The following is a 26,623-nucleotide window of genomic DNA, read 5'->3' as shown; positions in this document are numbered from 1 at the left end:
CTACGGCCTTGGCACGCACTGCTCCCTCTGCCTGGAACCCTCCACCCTTCACACCCTTGCTCCTTCTCATCACTTTGGTCTCTGTCCTAACATCATTGAAGACATAACTGTTGATTACTTGCTCAGTGTCTGCCTTTCCTGACTCCATGAGGTCAAGGACAGTTGTGTCCATCTTGCCATTGTTGCATCCCCGGCACCTACCATATGATAACCTCAGGGTGTGTGTGTGTGTGTGTGTGTGTGTGTGTGTGTCCCCAACCTTCACATCACCATTTCCACCCCATATAGAAAACATATAGAGGTCACAGCAGCCTCTCAGGCAAGGAAACCAAACTCAAGCTGGAAAATCAGAGGCTTTCAGCCCTTGGAGAGCAAGCATCCTGTCTAAACACTCCATTTTGCTGAAGGGAAAACGGAGGTGTAGAGCCTGGAAGGTCCTGGCCATTGGTCAGTAGGAACTGCTGAGCTAGACTCCAGGTCTCCTGATGCTAGAGCCATCAGACAGGACTTCTTACCTGCTTTCCATGCTTGGGCACAGCCTGGTGCTATTTCTCTCACCTCTTCAGATGCAAAACCCGGCTTCTGCCACAGCTGAAATGTGCTCAACATGACTTTCCCACCTCCCTGAGAACTGACTTGCTGAAAATCCAAAGATCCAAAGAAATCCCTCCATGGGGCTCGGAAACTTCCTTCTCCCCATCATCACCCCTGAACTTTCCGTCGGTCACGTTTATCAAGAGAAGGGTGAAACCACCCTCTGGGCATCCCTAGTGACCAGGGAGGCACGTTTCTGGCTTTCTGTGCCTTGCCACTTCATTTTTTTCTTTCTTGCAATGAATACTTCTGCTCTTGTTTCTATAGCTTTTGCTTGAACAAGGAAGGCTTATTTGTTTAAATCTTGGTGGATACATAGAGAAGGCATAATAATACCTCTTCGTAGGAGTTGTTGGGAAGATTAAACAGGACGCTGTCCCAGCACAAGTAGATGCTTGATTAATGCCAGATTGTTTCCAAAGTCTAAAAAGCTATGTAAACACAAGGAGTTACTTTCTAGGCAAGGAGCATTTACAGACTGTTCCTTTTAAAAATGTGTGTCTAGGCCTTCTGAGGAAAGGAGGCAGAGTCCCTTTTAATAAGAGTTCCCCTGAGGTTGGCTAGGCTGAGAAGTGTTAGGTATTGTTTTTTGTTTTTTTTTTTTCTATTCTTTGCAAAATAATGTATATTCCCAGGTAAGACATGAAAGCAAGCAAACGAAGTAGAGATGAACAGGTAAACAGGGTTGATTGATACTAACACCAGTTCCCAAAGAGACAAAGAAACAGAGGCGCCTGCTGTGTTCATTGCATTCCTCTGAGGCTCCTGGATTTATCTCTTATCCCAGGCTAGTGGAGAGGACGCAAACAGATGGACTCTGTGCCTCTAAGCAAAGCAAGATAGGGAACAGATAAAATTCCTCCCAGATAGACTCAGATAAGCAGCTAGTAAGGGATTTAACCACCACCCACCATCCACCCCGGGGTGGGAAAGAGGGGGATGCAAGAGGGCTCTTCTCCTGCTTCAAGTGCCTCTCAGAAAACCAAACAAAGAACTGTGATTTCCCACCTGAGAAGGAACAGCGGTTAGACTTCAGCCTCAACCCTCGAATTTCCCATGGAGATGCAGCCTAACCTGCAAGGGGCCTATGGGTTTGCAGTCGCAAGTTCAAAGCTGCCTGTGATTCTTCCAAATCAACTAACGGCGCATCTCTTTACGCTATGCTGATGGAAAATTCCAGTCCCGTTATCAGTGGGAAGGTCTTCCCTGCTGGAAGGAGGCACAGGGGTCTCAAAGGCTTAGGTTATGTCCAGAAAACAAGGGAACAACCTCTGGAGCTCTTTGTAGCTCCAAGTGTGGTCTGAGGACAGGCCTTATCAGAGTCCCGGGGCGCCTGTTAGAAGAGCAAAGTCTCAGGATCCACTCCAGGCCTGCTGAATCGGAATCTGTGTTATATCAAGATCCCCAGGTGATTCACATGAACGTTAATGTTTGAGAAGCACTGCAGACTATCTCCAAATACCCACCAGAGGCTGACAGCACTGTGGTTTTGGTGGATCAAAGGAACGTGGATGCCTGGGGCTGGGCCTCCTTAAGGGAACACCACAGCAGACACTGCCCTCCCTAATTCTGCTGGTTCCTCATTCCTCCCAGAACCTACCCAACCATCTCCCTTTCACTCCTCCTTCCCTGTCTTTCATCACAGCCCTCTCCCTAATCTCAGGCTTTCAATCAACAAAAGCCTGAAAGACCAGTTATCTACTGGGGACTTGGAACTGCAGCCTCACCAACACCCCCTGAGGTGATGGAGCATAGAGGCACTGGCTCTCTGCTCTCTGCCTGGCAGGGAGGATGGCCGGATAGGGAGGAGGGACGAGGAGAAGAAAAACCACCAGCACAAATAACACCTCAATCCATTATCCTGCCAGCCTTGTCACTCTTTAACTCTCTCTCTCAATTATATCTAGATTTAAGAGTATAAAACAAAGGCTTATGCTGTAATTTTAATGGACTTGTTTTTAAGGGAAAAAATGAGTCCCAGAATCCTAGAAATGATTACTTCTAAGACTCACAGGGACTTAATGTGCTCCTAGTTTAAAGATTAAAAGAAAAATTTTTAGCATCATTGGAACGTGTCTCCTGCCCTTCTTCTCTTTTATACAGAGAATCCCACTGTGTAAAGCAGAGATGGAGTTGCTTTAGCTGTCAGATGGGGAGTACAGAACCCCAACTAGATGGTTTCTTCTCCCACAGTCCCAGCAGCCCTTGCAGCGAGGAAAACAGACCACAGGATCCATGGAGCAAGGGCTGAAGAACCAACCTCAGCCCTCCCTCTACCCAACAGTGGAAGTCCCCTCATGGCCCCATTCCTCCCACCTCCAAACACTCACTCACAGAGAAAAGCCTCACAGGCAGCCAGACCCAATGCCCAGTTGTATCCACTTCCTAAGTGATACCCCAGTTCACTTCTCTGTCACTTTCACCCAGAAATCCCAGTTCTGCTTGGGGGACTGCAAGGAAAAGGTCTAGTTCCTCTCTCATATGATTTACAGAGCAAGTCTCTCCTGGAGTCTCCTAACCAGATGAAACAGGTGCTTAAACCTATCTATGATAAATGGGCCAATGGATGAAGAAATAACCAAATGACAGAGTGGATTGGAGGTTGGAAAAGGAAGAAAGAGAAAGAACAGCGGAATGAAATACCCTCCCCATTCTCTTTTAGACATCCTGTCACTTGAAAACAGTCCTCTTAAAACATGTATAAGAAAAGTACAGCTTTGGGATCTGAACACAATACTCCAGAAAGACCTTAACCCAGTGTTTTTCAAATCCGTGTAACTAGTGAAAATCAATTTAATGGTTCTCAATCATCAGTTTGTTTAACGGAAGAACAGAATGGAAAAGAGAATACCATAAATCATCAACTTTTTCCATTTATACATACGTGTGTGTGTGTGTGTGTGTGTGTGTGTGTGTGTGTGTGTAGGAATGTGTGTGCTGGGTCATGATGTAGAATGTATTTCTTACTGTCGGTCACAAGTCAAAACTAAAATGGAAACCAGTGCTCTAACTCCATGAGTGTGTGTGTGTGCTCAATCTGACTTTTTGTGACCTCATGGACTGTAGCCCACCAGGCTCCTCTGGAATCTTCCAGGCAAGAATACTGGAGCCAGATGCCGTTTCCTACTCCAGGGGATTTTCCCAACCCAGGGATCGAACCTGCGTCTCTTGCATCTCCTGCACTGGCCGGCAGATTCTTTTACTACTGTGCCACCTGAGAAGCCCCAATTCCATGAATAAGGCATCACAATGACCCCCATTTTCAGATGGAAAAACTGAGACACAGGTCAATTACTAACTTGCCTAAGGTCACCCAGCCAGTAAATGGCAGAGCTGAGACTGAAACAGGATGGGAGGGTGAAGGTTAAGAGGCGGTGTGATCCCAGAGCATGAACTTAGAACCTCTCCACTCCATGGGCTCCAGAACAGGGACAAGCATGCCTGGGGGAGGATGCAGTCAGGGGGAGGATCGTGCAGGACCACGCTTGGACCAGGGGCACCTAGAAGGACTTTCCTCTCACACACTAGACTCACATTCTCTTCCTCTGCTTGGGGCACTTGTAGACACCAGTGAGCTCTATTGGAAGGACCATACTGCCAATACTCTGGGTCATAAGAGGCAGTGTCCTACCTCACAGAATCAACCTGTTCCTTCGACCCTGGGCAGAGGGCTTCAACCAGCCATGTGAAGGCTGAGTTACCCTACGATTTGGTCCATGTTCCTCCACTGACTGGCAAAGATATGTGTGGAAGGCATTTCAAAAGCCTCATCAACAGCAAAGTTGACCTCAGTGCTACTGGTACCTGACAAGAAAATCGGCTCCTCCATAATCCATGTCACATATTCTAAGGGATTCTTGATGCTTTAGTCTCATGGACATGCTAAGACTTTCTAGATCCTAAGTGCTCTATCAGACAAACACTGTAACTGTCTCTCAAATGCATGTTACCGACAACCATCGTCTTAGAACATCTCAACTTCTTCACCCGTGTGTCCCAAGGCCCCTCCTCCATTGTCAACCACGAGATAAATTTTAACAGCACTTGAATCTACTCCGCTATAAAGAGAAGCCTACGATTTCGATGTATAAGGAAATGGGGTGCGGTAGATTCCAGACCCCGGCTGATGAACTCTTTTTTCCTTCCTCAGTGCAGTTCTTATAACAGCAAAGTCTTATTTTAAGATTCTGTGTCTGTGGTGCTTTTCCCACAGTGTGCTCGGAGAGTCCTTCCTAGAGGGGAAATCTGGAGAGTTAGGTATGCCTTGACCTACACGAACCCATCTTGGCTTCCAATAATCCCTTCTTAGAAAAGGAACTTCTGGAATTTTGCCTAGGATTATCATAAGCTCAATGTACCATATTTTTCCCATGCTCAAATTGAGGCAGCATTTTTTTTTAAATTCCTTCCTGGAAACTCTCACCTCCCCAGAAGGGCCCCTGGAATGACCCATCTCTGCCCAGAAGGGCCTGGAACAAAGCAAAGGAAGCTGGGGGGTAGCTAAATCTTGAACTTACTGGTAGCCGGGATTGTTCGGCTTCTCTGGTTTGAAGAGTGTTTTTCTTCATAGAGAAGGCAGGGCCCACTGGGTTCTGTTCTCTTCTATAAAGATTAAGCCTGAGCCTTTTTTCTTTTCCTCTCTCTTGTTCCCAACAGGGTTCAGAAATTCTCTTCCATCTTCTTTAGGTCTCAGTGGTTCAGGGAGATGCGCCTCAGCTATACCTAGGAAGGGTTTATCCTTTCCATAGTCTAAGCCCCAAATCTGGGGCTGGCTCTGAGGAGCCCGAGCAAGGGAGGAGTGGGAGCCAGACAGGCACCTGGCCGTGGCACTGCCCGCTGGGGCGAGGGCCCGTCAGTCTTTATCAGGGGGAGATGCAGAGCTGCATCAAGGGAAGTGCGTGAGGGGCATCCCTCGTGGGCCAGAGGGTAAGAATCTGCCTTGCAATGCAGGGAATGCTGATTCGATCCCTGGTCTGGGAACTAAGATCCCACATGCCTCAGGGCAGCTAAGCCCATGTGCCCCAACTAGACAGCCTGCGTGACACAACGAAGATCCTGCATGTTACAACTAATACCTGAAGCGGCCAAATAAATAAGTATTAAAAAAAAAAAAACCAGGAAAGTCCATGAGCTTTGGAGCCACACAGGCCCAGACAAATAATTTCAGATAACAATGTCTCCGCTCTCAGAATTGCTGGGAGGGTTAAATGAGATCTTGTTTGTTAACCCTACACACAGTAAGGATTTAACAAATTGCAGTTGATCTTGTTTTAATTATTTTTGCTGTGATTTAAAGAGCTCTGATTATCCCAAACTCTCCAGCAAGCCTTCCGGGCCTACTGTGACTTTCCTGACCCCAAGATCTCCTCCCTCTGTCTCCTCCAGCACATAAACACCACAAGCCAGAGCAGGCTGGGCTCACTATGGCCCTGGCTCCCAAGTTCCCTAGTGATGAATCAGGCTTCTCAGATCTCTGTCCTTACAGATTTGGGCAGGGACCTCATCCAGCCATACTTGTATTATAGGAGGAGCATCGGGCTCGGGGGACAATGGACTAGGGGCCCATCCTGACTTTCCACTAAGCCTCAGTGTGCTCAAAATAACAGACCCCACTTCACTGGGTTCCTATGAAAGTTATTAAGGGAAAGTACCCAGCTCAGGATCTGATACAAAGTGGGAACTCAAGAAAGCTGGCTCAGTTTCAACCTTGATGTCTGAGTGCCTGGCATCCTTCTGAGAATTATAGGAGGCAGGTATTCTGAGCTGTGGGATGGGGAGGGGTGTGTGTGTATGGAGATGAGGGGGCAGAGAGAAAGTGAGTGGTCTTGGAAATAGAGACTTTTCCTCAATAACTCACTGGCAGTTCCTGGCAGAAAATCTGCCCCTAAGGGACTCTAGCTGGGCCTGTGATGTGGATGAGAGAGTGGAATTGAGAGGTGATAAAGATGAGGCCTCTTCAGGAAGCCCAGAGACCAAAGCTCCATGACCTGTCAATGAAGAAGATGGGATTATTGGAGCCCAAGTATGTCTGTCTAAAGTCCATGCCCTTTTAACTTCCAGAGGCTGTTCAGGCAGAAGGTGTGGCCTTTCCAAGGGAACCAAGGACAACTCTCTTACTGTCCAGATACATCAGTGGACACCGAAAACCCAGGTTGGCTGCTGTGATCGCAGACCTTACAAGTTACTCAGGCTGCTGTCTGACTGTGATGCAAACAACGCCGACACGATGGGGAGCTCCCAAGCAAAGAATGCCCATCAAAAAGAGTCCCACATTGGGTAGAAATGGCCAGATCCTAGAACCCACGTGCTTCTCATTGGCTTAGATCTGCCCAGAGAGCACAGCCTCAGCCTGAAGTCTCTACAGCTGGAAGCTGTCACCTCTCGCTCCCCTCGCAGTTCAATGGCATGTTCTTCACTGCAGGGAGGTCTGTGTACGGCACCACCCTGGCTCACTCAGTCCACCTTCTCCCTGCAGGGATACACTTCTCCAAGCTTCCCATGGACCGCTCCTCCTGAAGGGGAGAGACTTGGGAAAGGGAGGTTAGTGGAACAAACTTCAGCTCCCATCAGTAGAGCTGATCTTAAGAGTTTCAACTGGTGCTCATCATCTCCCTCCTACAATGCCCATTTTGAATTCCCCCTCCCCTCCCCTGAGCTATCACCTTGAGTGACCCAAGCCCTCCACCCTCATCCCAGGGCCTGTATTGTGATTCTTCTTCTGGGGCTCACCATAAACTTCACACCACCTTTTTTTCTACACTGGCACCTCCAGCAGCCGATCTGCTAAATTACATGGCCCAAGTAGCTGAGCTGCTTGCCCTGCAGCCTTGCTGCAGAGCCCTCTCCAGTTCTGGGCCCCACTCAAAGCTGGGAGCCTTTCATGTCACTCCGTATATGGATTGGAGCAGGATCTCCAGGTATGGAATGTGCGCCTCCAGAACCCAAAATGGCCTAACTGGCACTGTGCTTCCTTCTTTATAGTAAAAAGCAAAAGGCAGCCATTCATGAATCTTTGCAAGGCTTGTCTCCCACTTTCTAGAACAAAAGCCTCCAGTGTACAAGCCACCTCTTGCTCATCCTCCTGGTTAGTATGACGTCGCAGTCTCACAGGTCAATGTGATGCTCTGCAGGGTGCCCCAGTGGTCCACAGCTCTTTGGACTATACTGGGATAAGGAGCAAGAGAATTAACATGGCCCTGGGATAAAACTACGGATGCATATTCTTGTCTATCCCATGTGAATGTGGACTGTTCCTAATCTTCTTTTCTGATTGGAATCGAAAATAACACATTGATCAAGTCAACAGCAGCACGCCATGAACCTGAAGCCATGTTAATTTCCTGGAGCAAAGACTCCAGTTGAGCACAGCAGTGGCATTTGGAGCTACTGTTTAGCAGAACTTCCAGCTGTCTACAGTCATACTTGAGAATCCATCTGGTTTCTGCCAGGACTAGACTGATAAATTAAGCACAGAAATTGTAGGGACCACCACTCCTATATCTTGAGATACCTAAGTGATAGCATTAATATCTGCCACCTCCCCTGGGATACAATATTGATTTTGATTTACTCTCTTGGTGGGGAATTGGGTATGGAGAAGAAGGAGGACAGATTCAGAGGCTTCCACTTGGCCTTCTCCACTGTGATAACTCTTACTCCACAGGTCAAAGGCCTCGTGTAAGAATTACATTATATACCAAGTATGTCAAGCCTGGTTAAACATTCAGAGATCAGAGAATTGAGTGGTCAGTGGTCTCACATCCCAGCAGGTCTACTCTAAGCTGGACCCTGATGAGGACTCCATTATTACCTGACCTTCAGAGTGGGTCCATAGTGACACCTCCAGTTTCCGGGTGTCAGTGTCGACTCAGACTCTGGGCCTAATAGTCCTAGAAGTGTCTGGGTATTCTCATTTCAACTGTAAATTGATTCTGAGTAAATAGCCATCAGTCTCTCTAGGGAAGGACTGGGGAGATCCTTAGAGGACGTGCTTGCCGTTCAATCCTCATTTGGATCACAAATTATTGCTACTCTCCCTCTGCAGGAAATAAAGACTTATTTGTAAACCACCCAAAAGCCCTTCATGCTTCATTTTTGTTTTTTAAGTTTTTTAAGCCATCAGCTTTTCATGATCTCTCTGAAGGGTCAAGATAACTTAGTACAACCAATTAATTCCTCCTGAGGCACAATACGTTCTTCCTTCTACTAACATAAAAATCTAAAATCTGGATCAGGCCCAAAACTGGGCAAAGGATTGTGACATTTTATTGGAGCAACCTTAGACCTACTGCTTAAACACTTGCATTCCTTTGATGATACTCTTACTGATTACTCATCTACTTTGCCTGTCAGGTAACTTATTCCATTAACTGTCTCCGCAGCTTTCTGCAAGTCAAGCTCTGTTGGCTACCACCCTAAGTATGCTGTTTAACAATAATTGGGACCTTCCGGCTTTTGTAGGCCAGAAGGCCATTGCTCCCCAAAGGCCGAGCTCCAGGACAGTCTCTACCATCAACTCCTCTTGCAAAGGAGAGAGCCGTCATTGAGCTTAGTGACACTGGTGCCCTCCCACCAACACACTCCCAGTGAACTTGAAGGATCATGTCTCCTCTTGGTCTGCCTGTGGACTATCATCCTCCGATGGGTCTTCCGACATCACATAATATATTCAGTCTAGCACATCTGCTTCCCTGGGACTTTAAATCCCTTTTTCCTCCATTTGTGCTTGACAGCTCAGAAATTTCAATTCTGTCTGACATACACCATCGTTTTCTCCAAGTTTCCAGGAGTTTCTCAAGCAGCAAACTTGCACTCTCCCCTCAGGTCACCTTGCCAGAGAGTTAAATCCCGTACCCCAAGTAAATACACTTCCTTTCCCAGTCATCTGTTCTGGATCCCTTGATCCAGCACCCTTAAAATACAGCCTATTGTATACTTCCTATAATTATTCTGGGGTAGAGTCCCTTTCCTCCCATATAAGACTGGTGGGTCATGGGTATAGTCCCTTTCCTCCCATATAAGACTCTGGTGAGTCATGGGTATAGTCCCTTTCCTCCCATATAAGACTCTGGTGGGTCATGGGTATAGTCCCTTTCCTCCCATATAAGACTGGTGGGTCATGGGTATAGTCCCTTTCCTCCCATATAAGACTCTGGTGGGTCATGGGTATAGTCCCTTTCCTCCCATATAAGACTGGTGGGTCATGGGTATAGTCCCTTTCCTCCCATATAAGACTCTGGTGGGTCATGGGTATAGTCCCTTTCCTCCCATATAAGACTCTGGTGGGTCATGGGTATAGTCCCTTTCCTCCCATATAAGACTGGTGGGTCATGGGTATAGTCCCTTTCCTCCCATATAAGACTCTGGTGGGTCATGATGCAACTTGGTTCTGATTATCAGCCTGGCAACCAGGGAAGGAGCTAGAGGAAGAGTCTGGAGAAGACCTCTATTGCAGGGTTGGAGGAGAAACCTCTGCTGTGTCTTCCTGTATGTGGGGAGGGCTCCCTCTTATTTGAGAGGAGTGGGCTAACTCTGCATGCTCTGACAGTGCAGAGTCTAGGGAACCAGAATACACAGGTGTCCCCAACCCAGGTGTCAGGCCCCAGGTTTTCCCAACTAGGGCCCTGACCTTAGTGTAGAGACTTGCCTCAGCTAAGCATTCTTCATCTTTGAAGCTCCATACTATTCAATCCTGATTTGGATCATAAATTCTTACTGCTCTCTCCCTGTAGGAAATAAAGGCTTATTTGTAAACCACCCAAAAGTCCCTTCATCTTCATTTTCGTTTTTCAAGTGCCCTCAACTTTTCATGATTTCTCTTAAAGGTCGAGATAACTTGTATAAGTTAATACAACTAATTAATTCCATTGTCTTTGTATGTATTGTCCCTGTGCTTTTCAAACCCCTGCAGCATTGCATGGCCAGGCTGTCCCCCCTGCTGGAACATTCTTCCAAGTCATTACCAATGAAAGCTTTAGCAACTGAGCTGCCATCTTGTACCAGGGACTATTGTGCCTCACATAGCCCCAGGGAGGGGCAGCATCCTCAGCAGCAAGGGATCCAATAAACAAATCCATCTCACCTCTGAGCCAGTTTTGGTCCTTCAGCAAACACACACCGTGATGCAGCAAGGAGTCAGAATACTTACTAGGAGACAATGCCTGTGAAAGATGAAAGGAAAAGAATGGTATCAGGCTTTCTGATTGTGCTGCAGACCTGATAAGGCCTCTTCCCACTGGCTGAGAGCTGCCCAGGGAAAGTGCATCTACCCAAAAGTGCTGCAGTAAGGGGGGATCCACTAACTGTACTCCTGGTAGCTTGACATGGGTTGAACTATGTCTCCCAACCCCTCCACAGAGATGTGCTGAAGTCCAAACTCCTTGAATGTGACTTGATTTGGAAATAGTGTTGCAGATGTAATTAAGAGGTCACGTGGGAGTCGGATGGGTCCCCAGCCTACTATGATTAGTGTCCTTATAAGAAGGCCATATGAAGGCAGGGGCACACAGGGAGAGCGCCTCATGAAGACAGGGCATTGGAATAATGCAACCACAAGCCTAGAAGCGCCTGAGGCTTCCAGAAGGTAGGAGAGAGAGTACATCCTTCCCTGGCGGCTTCAGGGGAACGTGGCTCTGGTGAGCCCTTCATTTCAAACTTCAAGCCTCCAGAATGGTGAAAAAGTCAATTACTGTTATTTAAGCCACCCCGTCTGTGATACTTCATTATGGCAGCCTTAGGAAATTCTTACATAGCTGACTAGCAGGTTATCTTTTGAAGGGCAAGCTGAAAGACTTCCCTGGTAGTTAAGAATCTGCCTTCCAAAGCAGGGGACCTAAATCTGACCCCTATTGGGGAACTAAGATCCCACACGCCATGGAGAAAGTTCACTTATGCCACAACTACTAACCCTGTGCCCTCTAGAGCCAACACACCGCAACTGGATAGGGGCCCGCCTGCAGCGATGAAGCCCCATTGCAGCCAAATAAAGAAGCAAAAATAAAAAGAGAGCTGAGTGGCGCATCTTCATGGTTGACACAAATCTTAAACTGGCTCCAAAGCCCACATTCTTTACCTTCCCTGAGGGGCCCGTGAACTGGGGGAAGTGAAGGCCAAGGCCCTAGGCTTTTGTATGAAAGCCCTCCCACCACCACTTCCCCTCCCCAATGGTCCTCTGCTGTGTGGACTCAAAGACTGGGTGCTAGAAACTTAGGGAAACCATCGTGGACAAGAGAGCTCAGGCTCTAAGAGGCCTGAGCCCCATCAAGACCACAGCTGCTCACCTGGCCCCATCCCTCAGGAGACAGGAAGGAGTCTGTTCAGCCACCTCTCACCTTGGGGTGTCTGTCTCCTGTGAATGAGTGAAGTGTGAGTGAAAGTCACTCAGTCGTGTCCAGCTCTTTGCGACCCCATGGACTGTAGCCCACCAGGCTCCTCTGTCCATGGGATTCTCCAGGCAAGAATACTGGCATGGGTTGCCATTCCCTTCTCATCTCCTGTGAGGTTGGCCCCCAATTCCTCTGAAGTTGGAGACAGTCATTGAGGGGAGGACAAATGGGTACAGAGAGTGCCCCATTCCAGACCCAGCACTTCTACGGAAGAGCTTGCTATGGTCCTTTAGCTGACATACATGTATATTTCTGGGGAGGTTTCTCAAAGACGTCTCTGATCAACCCCCCAGAGGTAGGAACCCCTGGCTTATTCCATATCCTCCTCTCAACCACATCTCTTCTGAGCTCTGTGCTTGGCTCACTGAATTCCCACCCCCGCTACCCCAGTTCCAGAGACCTGCTGTTTGGTGACACCCTGGGGCCAGGTTCCATTTTTCTCCAAAGAAGACCTTGGCCACAGGCTTTTCCTGGTGCCTTTGGAGGTCTCCACAGACAAAACTCTGCTTGGGGTTTCAAGGGTCTGGAAATGCCAAGTGACCAAAATGGGCAGCTTCTGCAACTGACATGACTTGAGTTGCCTTTGGAGATAGTTTTAAGAAGTGGAGAAGGAAGTCCCCATGTCCTGAGTTCCCACTTTGCGCCAGGCCTGGTGCCAGTCCTTTGCCTTCTGCAGCCTCATGTTATTGGCCCCATCGTGTAAGTCAGAAACCATGGGCTCAGAGAGAAGGGAATGGACCAACACCACCCAATGACAGAGCTGTGAAGCTGGACCTGACCCAGATCTGCTTCCTAACTTGACAGCATGCTGCCCTCTCTGGAATCATCCATAAGGTGAAAAGGGTAGAGATCTGCAATGATAGATCTTCCCTGGTGGCTCAGACTAAAGAATCTGCCTGCAATGCAGAGACCCAGGTTTGATCCCTGGGTTGGGAAGATCCCCTGGAGAGGGGAATGGCTACCTACTCCAGTATTCTTGCCTAAGAAGTCCATGGACAGAGGAGCCTGGCAGGCTACAGTCCATGGGGTCGCAAAGAGTTGGACACAACTGAGCAACTAACACTTTTACTTTCTTTCTGCAATGATTCGTCTCCCAATCTGATGCAAATACAATCGAATTTTTCATCAAGTTCTTTGGATGCATGGGCCAAACTTATTTTTCTGATGTCAGAGCAAGCTGTTAGAAGGACTTTGACATGGGCATAGAAGACGAGTGGGTATCCTATCCAGAGTCCTCTTCCAGGTTATTGTCACATTTTATTATCCTTGAGATAGCCTACAACTCTCTAAGTAGTAGAGAATTGATCATGCAAATTATTCTTTTCCATGGAAATGCAAAGGAATTGCATCCAGTGGAATGACTGCCCCATGGATAAACCAATTTTGTAAACATTTTAAAATATACTGGCATTCTTATAACGTATGTGTGTAAGGTTCTCTTAATTTCCCTTTGAGCCAGTGGTACCATCTTACTGGTTCCCTCATTAGTGGGTTAACTGTTACATGTTCACCACGTATCTGTAAGTGGCTGGGAAATTCATACGTATTGGGTGACTGCCTCTTGACTCAAATCTGCTACTCGTCACCTGTTATTCATCACCTGACGTGTGATAAGCTTCAAGAGGCTGGACTTTCTATTACTCAAAACACGCTTTTTAAGATCTCTTCCAGAATTCATAAAGAGACATTCTCTTCCTTTTCGTTCTTTGTTTTTGTTACAGTTTCCTGACTTCTTAGTATTTATTCTTGTGTGTATCATAGGAAGAGCCACGAGCACGAGTCTACCTGCGCCTCTTAGTGGGAAGGCATGTGTGCTCGCCAAGGCCACACGGGAGACATTTATTGACACTGTCACCTCCTCTGTTTACTCTCACTCCGAAGACAGACTGTAACCCAGCAGGATGGGAAGGGGCAGGAGGTTCACACTCCTTCTTACACACTTGGGCTCTGATAACAGGAAAGGCTGTTGGAGGCTACAGTACTGATAACCTCCTGGGCCAGCGGGAGCCAGACAGTCCAGGAGCTGGGGAGACCACACAGCTCTGACTAAGCTGAGGATCCACCAGTGCCTGAAAGATGATGCTTTTGGTCCCCTGCAGGGGCCCAGCCTGAGCTGAGCCCCAGAGCAGGAAGGAAGTCATCCTGAAAGGCCAAGTTCAGGATGGTTCCCCTGAGCTGTGGTCTCCTACCCTCTTTGATCTCATACCATTCCTGGTTAAAAATAATCTCAGCATGCTGTTTCAAATATGTGTGTATTTTATTTTGAAATATTATATTTGTTTATCTCTATATTAAACAGTGATAAAGCTTCCCTCATAGCTCAGTCGGTAAAGAATCTGCCTGTGGTGCAGGAGACCTGGGTTCGATTCCTGGGTTGGGAAGATCCTGGTGAAGGAAATGGCAACCCACTCCAGTATTCTTGCCTGGAGAATCTCATGGATAGAGGAGCCTGGCAGGCTACAGTCCATGGGATCACAAGAGCGGGACACAACTTAGCTACTAAACCACCACTACCGCCAAACAGCGATAAAACTTAATGACTTTTTTGTTTTAAAAAATGCATATAAAGAGAAGTTCTCTGCAACCCAGAGAACTGGCCTGCTCTCTCTTCGGAATCCGCACTGCCCCGGAGCAAGCCCTTCTCCACAGCACAGAACAGTGTGGAGTATGTAGGGAACTCACAGCCTGGCTTTATTGATGACTTAAGACAAGCTGTGTCTCCTCTCTGGACCTGAGCTCCCCCATCGATTTAAAGTCAGGATTACAGTACCCACCATCGTCACTGTCATGCCCCCTCTTACAGTTGTAATAGAAACACCAGCGTATGTGAAAAATGTAAGAGAAGTCGCTCAGTCATGTCCGAAAAGTCGTGAAAAATGTGAAGTACTATAATTATCTATTGTGAACTGTCATTTCCAGGAGCCTGAAAGGCTCATGCTTTTTGGTTTTGGTTTTGTTTTTTTAACAGCACACAAAACCTTTGTGCAGGAATGAAAGTTCAGGTCTAAACAAGGAATACCCCCTGAGGGTGGCACCTGGACGCCCAAGCTCACCAGAGCAAAGCCGCACTAAATTACCATAAACAGATCCTCTTCTGAGGGCGAGGGACTGCCGGAAAAGCCAAGGGGACGTCATGGGAGCCACAGAGTTAACGTTATTGACTTCACTTCTTTACCCCCAGCAACAGCTACAACTTTGCACTGACATTGTTTGCTAAAAGTAGTAACAGTAACTGCAATTTACTGAGCACTCAGGATCCTAAGTGCTTTGCATGTATTATTTCATCTTTTTTGGAAATAATACCAGGGGTAAAGCATGATTATCCCATTTTACAAATCGGGAGGCTGAGACTCAGAGACATGGAGTAGGTTGGCCAGAGTCACCTGGTTCTCAAGTCTGAGACTGAGGTCCTCTGTCCCCAAGGCCACCTTCACCACCATGCTCCAGCACATCACACTGCCTTCCGTGCTGGGAGCCTCTATTTCTGGGGAGGCCTGGATGATGCCCTTCTAGCAGTTTCCCTTTGTTTATTTATTTATTTTTGGCTCTGCTGGGTCTTCGTGGCTGCGCTGGCTTTTCTTTAGTTGTGGCGAGTAGGGGCTACTCCCTAGTTGCAGGATTTGGGGGAGGGGGGTACATGTGTTACCATCTGAATTTTCATCTGGATAGCTCTGTTAAGCCTTTGGGAAGTCACTTCACGTATGTTTCCTCCTATTTGCGAAGAGAGGGCTGGCTTAGTTATTTGATAAAGCCCCTTCCAGGCCTGAATTCCTTGACTATGATTTACTGTAGTGTCTTAACACTCTTTCATGGCACAGTTGTGAAGAGCATTAGAGAAAAGCCTAGGCTTTTAGTTGATAATGAGCCATCTTATCAGTGAGACTCCACGTGGACCCTATCATACGGCATGTGGGATCTTCCCAAATTGGGGATCAAGCCAGTGTCTCCCGCATTGACAGGAGGATTCTTTAGCACTGAGCCACCAGGGAAGTCCCAGTTTCCCTTTAGACTCTGCAATAGAGATGGGGGAGAAGTGAGCCACGGGCAGCAGCCCAAGGCCGACAGAGCCCTGATTGCAGCTGCTGCAGAGCTTGCAATGGGGAGGAGGGGGGCATTTAAACTTGTGGACTCCCAGCCACTCTTTGACTGACCTCTCAGACTGAGGCCCACGTAGGCAAAGCACTCTACTTGGGAACCGCCACCCTGGGGTTGGCAGGTTAAAGAAGGCAGACACTGCCTCCTTTGTTAGCAGCACTGGCCTTGCCACATGGTCACTGTGCCCTTCTGAGCAAGGAGCTTCATCTCTGAGAACCTTGGTTTCCCTATTGGTAAGATAATATCTGCCTCATGATTGCTTTGCAACTTGTTCTTTTATTCATTCAACTAATATTAGGTTGAACCACTTGAAATTGCTGATATTTAATACTTTTCTTAGTTTCAAAGGCATTCATTTCATGTGGTTCAATTCTAGTATTTTTTGCATGCTGTATCAATTAAGATTCTACAGAGAAACAGAACCAACAGGTTTCAAATAGAGACAGATTTTAAGAAATTGGCAAACTCCCCTTCTTTTAAGGGGCTGGCAAATCTGAAATCTGTAGGACAAGCTAGAAGGCTGGATATTTAGGCAAGAATTGAGATAGCGGTCTTGAGACCGAATTTTGCAGGCCAGGAGGTGAGAAATTCAAGCAGGGTTTTTGTGTGACAGCCTTGGGGAAGTTCCTGCTTCAGGGAACCTGAGTCTTTGATCTTAAGGCCATTAACTGATTGGATGAAGCTCATCCATATGTGATGAAGAGTAATCTGCTTTATGGACCATCAACCAATTATAAATATGAACCATATCTACGAATACCTTCACAGCAACATCTAGACTAGTGTTTGACCAAACAACTGTATCCCATAGCCCAGCCAAGTTGATATAACATTAACTTTGCAAGTGCCAATTATGTACTAGGCTCTGTTGTGCTGGAAAAAAAAAACTCTTGAGAGTGCCTATGACAGCAAGGAGACTAGTCAACCCTAAAGGAAATCAACCCTGAATATTCACTGGAAGGACTAATGCTGAAGCTGAAGCTCCAATACTTTGGCCACCTGATGCGAAGAGCTGACTCATTGGAAAAGACCCTGATGCTGGGAAAGACTGAAGACAGGAGAAGAAGGTGACAGAGGATGAGATGGTTTGATGGCATCACTGACTCAATGGACACGATTTTGAACAAACTCCGGGAGATGGTGAAGAACAGGGAGGCCTGATGTGCTGCAGTCCATGGGGTTGCAAAAAGTCAGACGTGATTTAGTGACTAAACAACAAGGGTTCACAAGTTGATAAAACTGACACAGGTGCCTGACCCAGCAGAGCTTACATTCTAGTTGAGAGACAGAAAGTCAATAACCAGAACAATAAATAAGTAATTGAGTATTATGTTAAGAGGGAAAAAAGTGGGCTAAGGAAGGTGAATGTTTGGGAACTGGCAGGTATGGCTTGCAGAGTGGTCAGGGGAGGTAGGCCTCACTGAGAGCCACGGCATGAAGGAGTGAGGGGTCAGCCATGCCAGAGCATTCTGAGCAGAGGGACCTGCCAGTGTGGAAATGTTAAGGGCAGAGCATGCAGGCGTGTTCTGGAACTGAAAGGAAGCCAAGTAGCTGCAGCGGAGAGTGACAGGAGGAGGCTTCAGAGAGATCCTGTGGGGCTTTAGAGGTTATTGTCAACTGAGAAAGTGAGGATTAACTCAGAGACACCTGCATGTCACATACCCAGCATAGTGTCTGGTCTAGAAGACCTAGGTCCTTGAGTGCAGGCCACTAGACTCTGGGTGAGAGCTTTTTCTTCCCCACCTCTTGGATTCTCTGTCCCAGACTTCACATTTTACCCACCTCCTTCCTAAACAGCTATTTCAGGAGCCAGTGGACCACCATGACACCTGAAGTTCTAACAGCACCTGCCATGTATGTGGGAGCCAGGACCCACTGTGAGAGGAGGCCAGAAACACCCTGTATGATCCAGGCTGAAGGGGGCTGGTCCGAGACACACGGACCACTTCCCCTACTGGCATCCCAGCCCTGACCTATCCACCCGGCCCGGCCTGCAGCCCTGGCCAGCTCTGTCCCGGGCTTTGTTCCTGAGTTTCCAAGGCCCCTCTTCCTGCCAAACAAAGCCCCCAGCCCCCGCCTGCCGCCCAACAGGCACCTGGGGCCTCCGGGCCTGGGAATCAAAGCCTGTTTTGCAAAGGAGGCCCTGTGTTTGGAGAAACACCCATCCCCTGCTGCCCAACCCTTCAAAGAGCTCACATTGTTCTGTGCTGAGAAGGCGCCTCCTGACGCGAGGGCAGGGCCGGGGCTGACGCGGGTGGACCTCTGATCTCAGGCCAGGCCCCCCACACCACTCAGGGGGGACGCAGGGGCCAAGCCAGGGGCGGTCTGTCTAGTGGCACTGTGCCCCCTCCAGTCTTCTGCCCACCTGAGCCCCCAGCCCTTGCTTCCCCACCGAGGCCAAGACCCTTCCATCTCCCCAGATAGCAAGGTGGACTGAGAGGGCCATCAGGACAAAAACTGAGGTAGGCCTCCCAGGGGAGTGCCCGGGCGCGCGTGTCAGATGCCGCATGAAAGATGCCCTCATTTCACAGATGGCGAGAGAGGCCAGAGATGAGATGGCACTGCATCTGGGGGCCCAGCTACAGCTGGAGGAGACTGACTTCACTCCACACCCTCGGTAAGGAGGCCCAGGCCAAAACACAGACCTTCTGACCCAAAGCCAGGTGCTTTTTTTTTTAAAAGAAATATTTCGCATGTACTTTTTTTCCCCAACCAGCATTGTTTTTATTACAACTTAACTTCAGGTAGAAGTAAACTTTAGATAAATCCTCTTAACACAGATTGGGCCCAGGAGGCCCCGATCACTCACTCACTTGGCCCAGGTGTTCTCCTGCACCTGCTTTCCTTCTCCTGACGTTGACACACAGCCCAGAGGTGGCCGTGGGGCCTCTTAGTGTCACCCCTGTCGTGCTGAGGTCTCTCAAGACCGGAGAGGTTAAGTCATCTGCCTAAGGTCATCCAGGAAGCCAGGAACAAGCCACAGCTCAGAAGCCCATTTCAGGGGCTTCCTCCGTATTCCTTTTTCCTCCAACTGCACTTGTGAAGCTGTGGCATCTCACGTCCCTTCGCCACAGTGTCCCCAGTACCCATGTTTGACTTTGCAGTCCTGGATACTCACTAAGATCAAGGGCACTACAGTCAGACAGAAATGAGGTCCAGCCATGGCCCCATCGCTTAAGCAAACCACTTGCTCATTCTGAGCCTCAGTTTCCTCCTCTGTTCAACAGAACAATGACAGCCCCACTCCTTAGAGGCTACTGCAGAGACGGGCGGCAAGTGGAACGTGTGAAAAGCCCCTAGCACACGATAAATAATAAACACTCAATAAGTGTTATTGTGATCATTATTATTCCTCCTACTTCCACTATTTGGAGTAGAGGGAAAAAACGAGAGCCCAGGGAAAGGTGTGGCACTGTCTCTTTGTGTGAGCTCTTCCTGAAACAAACAGCAGCAGCCCCTTCCTGCCCCCTTCCTGCTGGGCTAAAGGGAGAGGGAAGGGCCGGGCAGGGCAGGGGGTGGAGGTTGCAGAGACAGACTTCTGATCTCCAGCCTAGGATTCTTGCACTTTACCTACTCGCCCTTCTGGGCCCCCAAGTGTGATCTTCTGACAGTCAGGATATTGCTGTCCTGGTCATCTTCCTCCAGTGTCTAACAACCCGGGAGGTCACTTCCAGCCCCAGATTCCTGGAAAATTCCACAGGACTATTTGGAGGAGGTAGTCTGGCTGAGTAAAAACACCTTGAGCAAGCCACTTCCGAGACTTGCTTGAAAGGCTGGGAAGCACTGGAGGTTCCAGTCCCTGCCTTGTTATTTGCTCACTGTGTGAACTTGCGAAAGTCCCTCAACTTCTATGGGTCTCAAGTTCTCTTCCACCAAACAAGGACAACAATATCCATGCAATAGTGTGAAATAGGATATTCTATGTGCCATATTTGCAGGACCCTAATTGAAGCAAGGGGACATCATCCAAAATTATGCAAAATGCCCACTGTCGTACGTTGTATCTTAAAGATGTTAAATGGATTCTAGTTCATTTTGGAGCCAGAATTTAGATTATCCTGAAGTGTGTTAATAAGCAAGTCATTTCAGCTATTTGTGAGGTGATCCCTCACCTATCAGTTGGAGCTAAGCATTACTTCCTTACTATATTAAGAATAATAGCTACCATTTGTTGACTATGTACTTCATGCCAGGCATTCTTCGTGCTTGGCACTTTTCATATATTAATCATCTTCCTGACAAGTTCATAAAAATGTATTTTTGTCCCCGTTTTACAGATGGGGAAACAGAGGAGTGTCTGCTGGGCATCCTGAGGGTATCCTGGGGGCATCCTGGGGGCATCCACAGGCAGCCTGATGTCAGAGCAGCCCTGCTCTCTGCTACCATACATACCACCTGTTGCTCAGCACCTGTGGGGGGGGGGTCAAAGAGGGGCTTGTGTGTAAAGTGACATGGCGTCCACCAATGCTATTGCCCTCTGGCTTTGCTAGAAACCAAATCAAATACTGAGGAGACAGAGCTAGAGATTCAGGTTGGAAAGGATTTTTTAATGTTTGCTTTTTAAAATGATAGGGCTTCCCTGAAGGCTCGGCTGGTAAAGAATCCGCCTGCAATGCGGAAGACCTGGGTTCAATCCCTGGGTTGGGAAGATCCCCTGAAGGAGCGCATGGCAATCCACTCCAGTATTCTTGCCTGGAGAACCCCCACGGACAGAAGAGCCTGGAGGGCTACAGTCCAGGGGGTCGCAAAGAGTCGGACACAACTGAGTGACTAAGCACCGTACTGCACATGGAATATTCACACAATGCAACATCACACAAATAGTGAATCCAAAGATTTCTCACAAGAATCCACAATGACACGGAGAGACATCCACAACATTCCAAGGTGGAAAGGAAAATAAAGCCAGTTCTCAAAATATGAAATTCCCACAACAACTGATATTGGAATGCGATTGCTTAGAAGAATGCCTGGAAGGCTCTATACAGTTATTAACACCAGTAGGTATGGCTGGACAGTAGGATTGCATGGGGTTATCATTTTTTCCTTTTTGATCGGTTGTATTTTCTAATTTTTTTTCTAGAAGCAACAGGCCTTTCTTTTGTAATTTAAAAATAATCACAAACGCAAGATGAATAGTGGCTTAGGCTTACTAGTTAAAAAAAAAAAAAAGACTGAGTTTTATCCTGTCACATTCATTTATTCATTCAATAAATATTCACTTACATACTAGGTGCTTCTGTTCAGCAGCAAGTTCAATCAGTCCAGAGCATCATTATGAGGGGAAGATGGTGGGAGGCTCCAGGTAATGGGCCTCAGGAGACAGGTGGGGACCAGCCTCGTGCTGTAAAGGACACGAGGCCTTCCTTGTGACGGCCCAGCAAACCTGCACTTCTTCCTCCGCAGTTACGTACCTCCATGTCTACCAAGGGAATCAGACCTCCCTCCTGAATGACTCGCTGAGAGGGAGACACGGGAGCTCATACCACACGGGAAAGGACCAAGAACAAACCTCTGTTGAGGATCTGTCACCATGCTGGGGGCTTCCAAGCCACCCAGTGAGTCCTCCCAATTACCTTGCATCTCCATTTTGGCGGATGAGGACAGAGAGGCTCAGAGAAGTAAAGTTGCTTATCCAAGGAGACCAGCCTGTCAGAGAATGAGCTGGGATTTGAAGCCAGCTCCTACCCACTGAGATGCCATCACCCTTCTACTTCAGGACCTGCAGCCTCCCCTCACCTCCTTCACCATCATCAGCATTCTGGACACCAAGTTCTGGCACCCTGCTAAGGGTATTGTCTCAGATATCAGTGATCTCATTTGCTCTTCCTCTGAGGTAGAGGCAGGAGGTAGATGATGTATTTACCAACGAGGAATCCCAGGCTCAGACAGGTCACTACCTGCCCCATCACATAGCACTGGAGCTGTGCCTAGAAAATTCTACGAACAGAGGAGCCTGGCAGGTTAGAGTCCATGGGGTCCCAAAGAGTCAGACACGACTGAACACGCACGCATGCAGCCCTGCTGGGCTCCAGAGCTCTGGCCTTAAACACCTGCACGCCCCACTCTCCTCCTATCCTAGGTTAGACTCCTGTGAACAGTGTGGAACACCTTGGGGGTAGCACTAGCGAACATAAACAAACGCCAGCTCTTCTTTTCTTTCTTCTTGCTTTTAAACATTCGGGAAGTGTGTAAATGGAAGGGAAAAGCAGGTAGAGGAGTACTGAAAGAGGGAAGACATAAGAGAAATGTTGGACAATTTGGCACGCTGTAAAAACCAGCTGAGCTATTGAAAATCCTGAAAGATAATGCCGTTAAAGTGCTGCACTTAATATGTCAGCAAATTTGGGAAACTCAGCAGTGACTGGAAAAGGTCAGTTTTCATTCCAAGTCCAAAGAAGTTCAGTTCAGTTCAGTTTAGTGGCTCAGTCGTGTCCAACTCTTTGCAACCCCATGAATAGCAGCATGCCAGGCCTCCCTGTCCATCACCAACTCCCGGAGTTCACTCAGACTCACATCCATCTAGTCGGTGATGCCATCCAGCCATCTCATCCTGGGTCGTCCCCTTCTCCTCCTGCCTCCAATCCCTCCCAGCCTCAGTCTTTTCCAATGAGTCAACTCTTCACATGAGGTGGCCAAAGTACTGGAGTTTCAGCTTTAGCATCATTTCTTCCAAAGAACACCTAGGACTGATCTCCTTTAGGATGGACTGGTTGGATCTCCTTGCAGTCCAAGGGACTCTCAAGAGTCTTCTGCAACATCACAGTTCAGAAGTATCAATTCTTCAGCGCTCAGCTTTCTTCACAGTCCAACTCTCATATCCATACATGACTACTGGAAAAACCATAGCCTTGACTAGACGGACCTTTGCTGGCAAAGTAATGTCTCTACTTTTTAATATGCTCTCTAGGTTGGTCATAACTTTCCTTCCAAGGGGTAAGCATCTTTTAATTTCATGGCTGCAGTCACCATCTGCAGTGATTTTGGAGCCCCCCAAAACAAAGTCTGACACTGTTTCCACTGTTTCCCATCTATTTCCCATGAAGTGATGGGACCAGATGCCATGATCTTCGTTTTCTGAATGTTGAGCTTTAAGCCAACTTTTCACTCGCCTCTTTCACTTTTATCAAGAGGCTTTTAGTTCCTCTTCACTTTCTGCTATAAGGGTGGTGTCATCTGCATGCCTGAGGTTATTGATATTTCTCCCGGCAATCTTGATTCCAGCTTGTGTTTCTTCCAGTCCAGCGTTTCTCATGATGTACTCTGCATAGAAGTTAAATAAGTAGGGTGACAATATACAGCCTTGATGTACTCCTTTTCCTATTTGGAACCAGTCTGTTGTTCCATGTCTAGTTCTAACTGTTGCTTCCTGACCTGCATACAGGTTTCTCAAGAGGCAGTTCAGGTGGTCTGGTATTCCCATCTCTTTCAGAATTTTCCACAGTTTATTGTGATCCACACAGTCAAAGGCTTTGGCATAGTCAATAAAGCAGAAATAGATGTTTTTCTGGAACTCTCTTGCTTTTTCCATGATCCAGTGGATGTTGGCAATTTGATCTCTGGTTCCTCTGCCTTTTCTGAAACCAGCTTGAATATCTGGAAGTTTGTGGTTCATGTATTGCTGAAGCCTGGCTTGGAGAATTTTGAGCATTACTTTACTAGCATGTGAGATGAGTGCAATTGTGCAGTAGTTTGAGCATTCTTTGACATTGCCTTTCTTTGGGATGGGAATGAAAACTGACCTTTTCCAGTCCTGTGGCCACTGCTGAGTTTTCCAAATTTCCTGGCATATTGAGTGCAGCACTTTCACAGCATCACCTTTCAGGATTTGAAATAGCTCAACTGGAATTCCATCACCTCCACTAGCTTTGTTCGTAGTGATGCTTTCTAAGGCCCACTTGACTTCACATTCCAGGCTGTCTGGCTCTAGGTGAGTGATCACACCATTGTGATTATCTGGATCGTGAAGATCTTTTTTGTAAAGTTCTTCTGTGTATTCCTGCCACCTCTTCTTAATATCTTCTGCTTCTGTTAGGTCCATACCATTTCTGTCCTTTATTGATCCATCTTTGCATGAAATGTTCCCTTGGTATCTCTAATTTTCTTGAAGAGATCTCTAGTCTTTCCCATTCTGTTGTTTTCCTCTATTTCTTTGCATTGATTGCTGAAGAAGGCTTTCTTATCTCTTCTTGCTCTTCTTTGGAACTCTGCATTCAGATGCTTATATCTTTCCTTTTCTCCTTTGCTTTTCAATTGTCTTCTTTTCACAGCTATTTGCAAGAAAATATTCTACACATGGACATCACCAGATAGTCAACACTGAAATCAGATTGATTATGTTCTTTGCAGCCAAAGATGGGGAAGCTCTATACAGTCAGCAAAAACAAGACTGGAAGCCGACTGTGGCTCAGATCATGAACTCCTTATTGCCAAATTCAGACTTAAATTGAAGAAAGCAGGGGAAACCATTAGACCATTCAGGTACGACCTAAATCAAATTCCTTATGATTATACAGTGGAAGTGAGAAATAGATTTAAGGGACTAGATCTGATAGATAGACTGCCTGATGAACTATGGACAGAGGTTCGTGACATTGTACAAGAGACAGGGATCAAGACCACCCCCATGGAAAAGAAATCCCAAAGAAGGGCAATGCCAAAGAATGCCCAAACTACCACCAGTTGTGCTCATTTCACACGCTGGCAAGATTATGCTCAAAATCCTTCAAGCTAGGCTTTAGTAGTATATGAACTGAGAACTTCCAGATGTACAAGCAGGATTTAGAAAAGGCAGAGAAAAAAGAGGTCAAATTGTTAACATTCAATAGATCATAGAGAAAACAAGAGAATTCCAGAAAGACATCAATTCTGCTTCATTGACTATGCTAAAGCCTTTGAATGTGTGGATCAAACAAACTGTGGAAAATTCTTAAAGAGATGGGAATACCAGACCACTTTACCTGTCTCCTAAAAAATCTGTATGCAGGTCAGGAAGCAACAGTTAGAACCAGACATGGAACAATGGACAGGTTCAAAATGAGAAAGGAATACAGTAAGGCTGTACTTTGTCACCCTGCTTATTCCTCTTCTATGCAGAGTACATCATGTGTAATGTCAACCTGGAGGAATCACAAGCTGAAATCAAGATTGCCAGGAGAAATATCAACAGCCTCAGATATGCAGATGATATCTCTCTAATAGCAGAAAGTGTAGAAGAACTAAAGAACTTCTTGATGAGGGTGAAAGAAGAGAGTGAAAAAGCTGGTTTGAAACTCAACATTAAAAAAATAAGATTATGGCATCCAATCCCATCACTTCATGCAAATAAAAGAAGAAAAAGTGGAAGCAGTGATGGATTTTAATTTAAGGGGCTCCAAAATCACTGCAGACAGTGACTGCAGCCATAAAATTAAAAGATGCTTGCTCCTTGGAAGGAAAGCTATGACAAACCTAGACAGCATACTAAAAAGCAGAGACATCACTTTGCCAACAAAGGTCCGTATAGTCAAAGCTATGGTTTTTCCAGTAGTCATTTACAGATGTGAGAGTCGGTCCATAAAGAAGGCTGAGTGCTGAAGAATTGCTTTCAAATTGTGGTGCTGGAGAAGACTCTTGAGAGTCCTTTGGACTGAAAGGAGATCAAACCAGTCAATCCTAAAGGAAATCAACCATAAATATTCATTGGAAGGACTGATGCTGAAGATGAAGCTCGAACACTTTGGCCATCTGATGTGAAAAGCTGACTCATTAGAAAATCTTTCCCTGATGCTGGGAAAGATTGAAGGCAAAAGGAAAAGGGGGCAGCAGAAGATAAGATGGTTAGATAGCATCAGCAACTCAATAGTTATGAATTTGAGCAAACTCCCAGAGGTCATGGAGAACAGAGGAGTCTAGCTTGCTGCAGTCTTTAGGGTCCCAAAGAGACAGACACAACTTAGCAACTGAACAAAACAAGAACCAACACCTCATTCTTCAATAGAAACAAAGTTTCAGTTTCTGAAAAATGAGCGTGGAAGCATGGTGGGGAAAGAGAAGGGACAAAAGGCTTGAAAACAAGTTCTTGGAGGTATAGTTAAAGGAACTGGAAATGCTTGACCTGGAGAAAAGTAGTTTTGAACATTCAACTAGAAAACATGTGAAAAGCTTCTCCTCTGGGGCAAGCAGTGTACAAGGTGCTGAGGGCAAGCAAAAAAAAAAAAAAAAACAAAACAGGACAGATACGGCCTCTGTCCCCATGGAAACCTGAAATGGTTGGGATGGTTGAGGCCTCTGCCTGCAGATATCTGAAGCGGTACTGGGGAAGAGTGAGTGGCCTTGTTCTGTGAGGGGCCCAAGGACAGAGCTGGGATTGTTCTGTGGATGCCTTGGTGGGTAGATTTCCTCCCTGAAGATGCAGGAACTTACCCACAGGCAGATGGATGGCTGCCTCAGGGGACAGAAAGCTCGCCATCACAAGGGGAAAGGAGGTGTGAGCACTTTGAGAGGATACAGAAGAGGGGCTGTATCTGTCTGCCCAAGTTGCCGCCACAAAATGCCACCAAGTGGCTTAA

The 26,623-nt window shown here is 47.0% G+C and overlaps 1 long non-coding RNA gene across 3 annotated transcripts in view; it reads right to left on the bottom strand.

Moving 5' to 3' along the window:
- Nucleotides 1-26,623, bottom strand: part of LOC121819112 (uncharacterized) — a 92,390-nt gene that overhangs the window by 53,850 nt on the left and 11,917 nt on the right. For 2 of the 3 annotated variants that reach the window (XR_009596589.1, XR_006059312.2), the window contains exon 2: nt 10,676-10,754. This is a non-coding gene — a long non-coding RNA (uncharacterized LOC121819112). Of the gene's footprint in view, nt 1-10,222; nt 10,320-10,675; nt 10,755-26,623 lie in introns of all 3 variants that reach the window. The other variant, XR_009596588.1, reaches the window with a different exon arrangement.

This window comes from Ovis aries, chromosome 1 (genome assembly GCF_016772045.2).
Source record: "Ovis aries strain OAR_USU_Benz2616 breed Rambouillet chromosome 1, ARS-UI_Ramb_v3.0, whole genome shotgun sequence".
Lineage (NCBI taxonomy): Eukaryota > Metazoa > Chordata > Mammalia > Artiodactyla > Bovidae > Ovis > Ovis aries.
This window is presented reverse-complemented; position numbering and strand designations above follow the sequence as displayed.